Source organism: Schistocerca piceifrons, chromosome 4, assembly GCF_021461385.2.
Source record: "Schistocerca piceifrons isolate TAMUIC-IGC-003096 chromosome 4, iqSchPice1.1, whole genome shotgun sequence".
NCBI classification, from domain to species: Eukaryota; Metazoa; Arthropoda; class Insecta; order Orthoptera; family Acrididae; genus Schistocerca; species Schistocerca piceifrons.
This window is the reverse complement of record NC_060141.1, coordinates 641,874,492-641,881,137: the sequence shown is the minus strand read 5'-3', so window position 1 is coordinate 641,881,137 and position 6,646 is coordinate 641,874,492.

The window sequence follows — 6,646 nt, the reverse complement described above, 5'->3', positions numbered from 1 at the left end:
ATGAAAACATTACCATATACGGCGAGGAAGAGAGCACTAGTGACGTCACAGCTAGCACTGCGGCTATATAAAGACGCGGCCACGGCGACACAGCAGCCAGTCTTACCACTTGACAATGACTGAGGAGAGCTCGTTCGAAAGCTCGTGGGATTTTAACGACCTGACGCGGTTGGAAGCCCGAGAAAATTTTATTAATTCATATCACTGCGAAACCATGCATTCGTACATGCTCTACAGAGTTTCAACATGTTATCTTGGACTGATTGATCACCAGATCTGTCTCCAGTCGAGTACATACGTGTCATGATTGGACGAAGATTCCAGCGTCATTGACAAGCAACATTAATCGTCCCTGCATCGACCGAGCAGTCCACAAACTGACATTCGCCACCTGTGCGGTACAATTCACGCATGTGAACAAGTTTATATTCAACATCCTAGTGGTTACACCGGTTATTAATGCACCAGCATTGCATATTTGCAGTGGCTTATCGCGCTCTCACATTAACCTCGAATCTTACAACGTTAATCCCTTAAATGTGTTACCGAGACAAATATTTCCCCGAAATTTCATTACTCTACATTAATTTTTTTTTTCCGTCAGTGTATTTCAAGCTTTAGGCCATGCACAGGTTGAGCTTTCGGAACGTTCCACAGTTCAGCACACGAACAACAGTTGTCAGCCGCCACTCGTAACACTGTCCATACAACGGGCAAAACCAGTCTGCATTCAGTGGAAAAAAAAGAAAGAAAGATGGACAACGCTCAGTATACTGCCAACAACGGAACCTCCCCATCGCACCCCCCTCAGATTTAGTTATAAGTTGGCACAGTGGATAGGCCTTGAAAAACTGAACACAGATCAATCGAGAAAACAGGAAGAAGTTGTGTGGAACTATGAAAAAAGTAACCAAAATATACAAACTGAGTAGTCCATGCGCAAGATAGGCAACATAAAGGATAATGTGAGCTCAGGAGCGCCGTGTCCCATGGTTAGCGTGAGCAGCTGCGGAACGAGAGGTCCTTGGTTCAAGTCTTCCCTTGAGTGAAAAGTATAATTTCTTATTTCCAGACAATTATTATCTGTCCGTCCATCCGTCCGATGCGAGGTAACTGCGCCGTAGTATGGGGACGCTACACCTAAACAAACATCGAAACACACGACGTCAGTCGACTTCAGCGCACGGAGAGTATTCCTGCTAACGAGGCTCCCTGGCTGGCAGTTGACTGTTCGCTACTTTGGACGAGAGTGCATTAAATACGTGAAATGTATTCCGTGGGCAAGATGAATCCAGCAAATATAGCTCGCGACTTCAATAACAAGGTCAATGAATATTTTCCGAACTGTAAGGAATCGCAAAGTTCCTTAAGGAATCGAACGATTGTCGAACATTTGTATGATTATTTCCTACATTTGTTGATAAACAGTACGTGTGGTGATGACGATACCTTGCTGATTGCTGCGGGGCTGTATGTACCAGATGATTGTTGACAATCCGTACGAAGAACATGAAGAGAAAATACTGCGACTTCAATCTGATGGTATTTCTTTGGGTTACACAAAGGAAATGCTCCAATACAGGTTACTGTCCAAACCAATTAAAAGACTCAAATATAGATTATGGAGTGAAGTAACAAATAAATTTAAGAAATTTAAAGAGATGGAGGAAAAAAGCACAATTAAATATTGCAAAGAAGTCGTGGAACGAGGTGGCACCCGAAGAGAGAAGTTCAGTTAACTAGAAAACCATGTATACCGACGATTTATTAAAGCCAGAAATGAATTAAGTGCAGTGCATGATACAGACCTACGGATTTGGGGATTTCATTACGCTAAACAAATCGCCCTGGACTTCAAGGCTTCATCTCATTGGCTTGTCACGTTCAAAAGAAAATACAAAATTACGAGCAGGAAGATTAAGAAATATGTAAGCAAGAACTACGCGAATAAACTGAAAGAACTTTTAGAGTGTTCCAAGACGTTTCTTACAGAAACTAACGTCAGATTCCAACAGTATGAAGACGCATACATTATCAACACAGATCAGTCCGGTTTTAACTATGAAATGAAATCGACCCGCACGTTGTAGTCAGTTGGAGAAGGCGACACGGAATGTACTGTAGACCAGCTGCATGCCACTTCACATAGTTATACCATACAATATGCCCTGAACAAAGCAGGATTTCTTTTACCTACATTTTATTTATGTTTGCAGGAAAAAAATGGTGTATTGGACCGTAAGTTCAGCAACAGGTGAATAGGGTACTTGCGCAAACGCCGAATGTCATTGTGAATTGCAGTGCGTCAGGAAAAATGGAGAACAGACTAGTGAAAGACTTTAATGAACGTGTGATTGCTCCTTACGCGGACAAAGTTTTTGCCTTACTCCTTGACAGCTATACAGGACAGAAGGATCAGGCATTGTACAATTTTAGTGTGGGAGTAGACGTGATTACCATTCCTCCAGGTTGTACACCTCTTGTGCAACCGTTAGATGTGATAGGTTTTCGGCAAGTGAAATACTTTGTGAAAAGATTCTATGATTTTGCGAAGCTGAACAGGTACACAGAGCAGTATTGTTTACGTGATCGTGTGTCAATTATCAAAGTTCAGGCACTCACACATAATCAACTTCGCTCTCCAAAATTCCAGGACATGTTCAGATTTGCTTGGACATATGCAGGATTTGACGGTCTACACACGGAAAAATTTGAAAACGTTAAAAACATATGTTTTGACAGAGCACAGGGAAAACTGTGCGACTGTGAAACTGTTGCATTCATTTGTTGCAGTTTATGTGACAAACTCTTATGTTTTCATCACTTTTTTGGGAGTGATTATCACATCCACAAGGAAATCTAAATCGGGCAAGGTAGAATAATCTTTTTACCCATTCGCAAAGTGTACAAGTTAGGTGGGTCGACGATATATTCCTGTCATGTGACGCGCATGCCGTCACCAGTGTCGTATAGAATATATCAGATGTGTTTTCCTGTGGAGGAATCGGTTGACCTATGACCTTGTGATCAAATGTTTTCGGTTCCCATTGGAGAGGCACGTCCTTTCGTCTACTAATCGCACGGTTTTGCGGTGTGGTCGCAAAACACACACACTAAACTTATTACAGTGAACAGAGACGTCAATGAACGAACGGACAGATAATAACTTTGAGAAAATAAAGACAGTAAACTTTTCACTCGAGGGAAGATTTGAACCAAGGACCTCTCGTTCCGCAGCTGCTCACGCTAACCACGGGACCAAGGCGCTCCTGATCTCATATCATCCTTGATGTTGCCTATCTTGCACATCGACTACTCAGTTTGTATATTTTGCTTATTTTTTTCGTAGTTCCACACAACTTCTTCCTGTTTTCTCGATTGATCTGTGTTCAGTTTTTCAAAGCCTATCCACTGTGCCAACTTATAACTGAATCTGAGGGGGGTGCGATGGGGAGGTTCCCTTGTAAGAGAAATAATAGTGCATATGCTTTCTATTGATGAGACTGCTTCCTTCTTTATTCTACTCGATGTATTCTTCAACTGTGCCTCCTGTTGTCTTTTGTCTGCATCGACATGAACCGCCTGGTTTCTGTCAAAGAGATAGTCATCAGTTCTATTGGATTTTTCCAAAGAGCCATGTTTGTAGACTGCGTCGTCAAAGGGAGTTGTTGTCCGTTGACGACCACTAGTAGGCAGGCCTTAGGTGTTACCCAGACTGCAGCGAGCAATTATTGAGAACGCAACTTCTCGAAACGACAACCTTCGTTGCCGTAATGTTAACGTCGGGACTCAAAATATGCGCGAACAGAGCCTTCTAGGAGCGTTGATACGCTGAAGAGTGTACACAAGAAGCGCTGTGCCGTTCGCACTGTGCAGGCCACCTTGCCCGTCTAATTAGTATTTCAATTTCCTTATTCCTGATTATTCACGTTGATACCCTCCGGCAGTGATCAAGCACAGTTCGTTGTGACCTACGTGCCGAATAGGATCATCGCTTCAGCGAAGGTTGTTTGTTCTTGTGGACTTTTAACTATTTTACTACAGAAAATCCCTCCAGATGCCGACATCCCTTACTGTCCTGATCAGATCCCACCCCTCTCCCCTCCCCACAGCACATATACAACGCTTTTACGACGGAGCGCGCACTAAAGAACTGCACTGGTAATACGAATTTACTCTTACCTCCATTACACAGGTGGCCGTATGTACCGATTACGTTTGGTAAAAAGCATATTGAGAATTAAATATTCGACCCTAAATAAAAAACTTTGCAAAGCAGTTTACCTGTATGCAGACACGTACGTGTCTCAGTCCCATTCGTAACGGTGCAGGGGAACATTGTGCAACAACTGAAAGTGCATGGGTTAATATTTCATATGAAATTTTCTATCCATCTACTGCAGAAATAAAAATTAGAATTTCACCTATTGATGTCTGTGTGAGGACCTCACAAGCAGAAGATGAATAGATAGAGAAAGTATACGAGGATACTGAGCGGGTAATTCAGTATGTAAGGAGATAAAAATGTAGTAAGCATGAGTGGTTGGAACGTGGTTGTAGGGAATGGAATAGAGGAAAGGATTACGGGAGAATACGGGTTTGGCAGTAAGAATGAAAGAGGAGAGAGATTAATTGAGCTCTGCAATAAATTTGACTTGGTAATAACAAATAGTCTGTTCAAGAATTACAACAGGCGGGAGTATAATTGGGAAAGACGCAAAGACACGAGAAGATTTCAGTGGATTACGCCACTGTCAGATAGAGATTTTGAAATCAGTTGTTGGATTGTAAGGTGTACCCAGAAGCAGATATAGACTCAGATCTTAATTAATGATGAAGAGTAGACTGAAGTTTAGGAGAATCGTAAGGAAGAATCAGTGTGGAAGGAAGTGGGATACTGATGTATTGAGGAATGATGAGACGCGTTTGAAGTTTGCTAAGGCTTTGAATACTGCAATAAATAATATGACAGTAGCCAGTTCAGCTGAAGAGGAGTGGACATCTCTAAAAAGAGCAATCACAGATGTTGGACAGTCAGATACAGGTACAAGGAAGGTAACTCCGAAGAAACAAAAGGCAGAAGTACAAATTGTTCAAAGAAAGGCATGACTGCAATATAAATCACATAGAGATGAATTAAGTGGGAAGTGCAGGATGGCCAAGGCGAAATATCTGCATGAAAAATATAAAGAAGTCGAAAACGAAATTGTCGTCGTAAGGGCTGATTCAGTATATACAGAAGTCAAAATATCCCGACGGTGAAATTTAAAGCAAGGGTGGCAACATTAAGAGTGCAATAGGTATTCCACTGTTAAACGCAGAAGAAAGAGCGGATAGGCGGAAAGTGTACATTGAAGGCCCCTATGAGGAGGACGACTTGTCTGATGACCTGACTGAGCAAGAAACTGGAGTAGACAAGAAAGAAATAGGGGACCCGGTATTACAGCTAGAATTTAAAAGAGCTCTGGAGGACTTGACACTAAATAAAGCGGAAAGGGTAGATAATATTCCATCGTAATTTCTGGAATCATTGAGGAAAATGGCAACCAAATTGCTTTTGAGGTTGGTGTGTAGAATACCTGAGACTGGCTACACACCATCAGATTTTCGGAGAAATATAACCTACACAAATCCGAAGCTTTCAAGGGTAGATAGGTGCGAAAGCTAGCGTACCATCAGTTTAACATGTCATGCATCTAAGCTGCTAGCAAGAATAATACACATAAGAGTGGAAAAGTAAGTTGAGGATATGTTATCTAACGATCAGTTTGGCACCAGAGAGACTGTTCTGAATTAGCTCTTGATAATGGAACCAAGACTGAAGAAAAACCAAGATAAACTCACAGGATTAGTCAATCTACTAAAAGCGTTCGACAAGGTGAAATAGTACAACTTACTCGAAAATGTGAGAAAAATAGGAGTAAGCTACAGAGAAAGGCGTGGAATGTTCAGTATGGGCAAGGCCCAAGTGGGAACAATAAGACTGGAAGACCATGAACGAAGACAACGATACAGTATTTCTCTCCTACCATCCAGTCTATAGATCGAAGAAGCAATGACTGAAATAAAAGAAAGAGTGGGATTATAATTCAGGGTGAAAGAATATCGAAGAATAGCTTTGCTGATAACATTGCTATGCTCAGTGAAAGTGAAGAAGAATTACAAGATCTGTTGAATAAATATGCAGTCTAATATTACAGAATATGTATTGAGATTAAACTAGAGAAAGACGAAAGTAAAATAAAGTAGTAGAAATGAGAAAAGTGAGAAGCTTAAAACCAAAATTTGTGACCACATAGTAGACGAATTTAAGGAATTCTGCTGCCCTGGAAACAAAGTAACCCAGGCGAACGAAGTAAGGAGGACATAAAAGCAGACTAGCAGAGGCAAGTAGGGCACTCCTAGTCACGACAAGTTTACTAAATTATTATCGAACATAGGTCTTAATTTGAGCCACGCGGGGTTTCCGCGTGGTCTGCGGCACCTTGTCACGGTCCGTGCAGCAAGCCCCGTCGGAGGTTCAAGTCCTCCCTCGGGCATGGGTGTGTGTGTTGTCCATAGCGTAAGTTAGTTTAAGTTAGATTATGTAGTGTATAGGCTTAGGGACCGATGACCTCACGCGGTTTTGTCCCATAAGACCTTACCA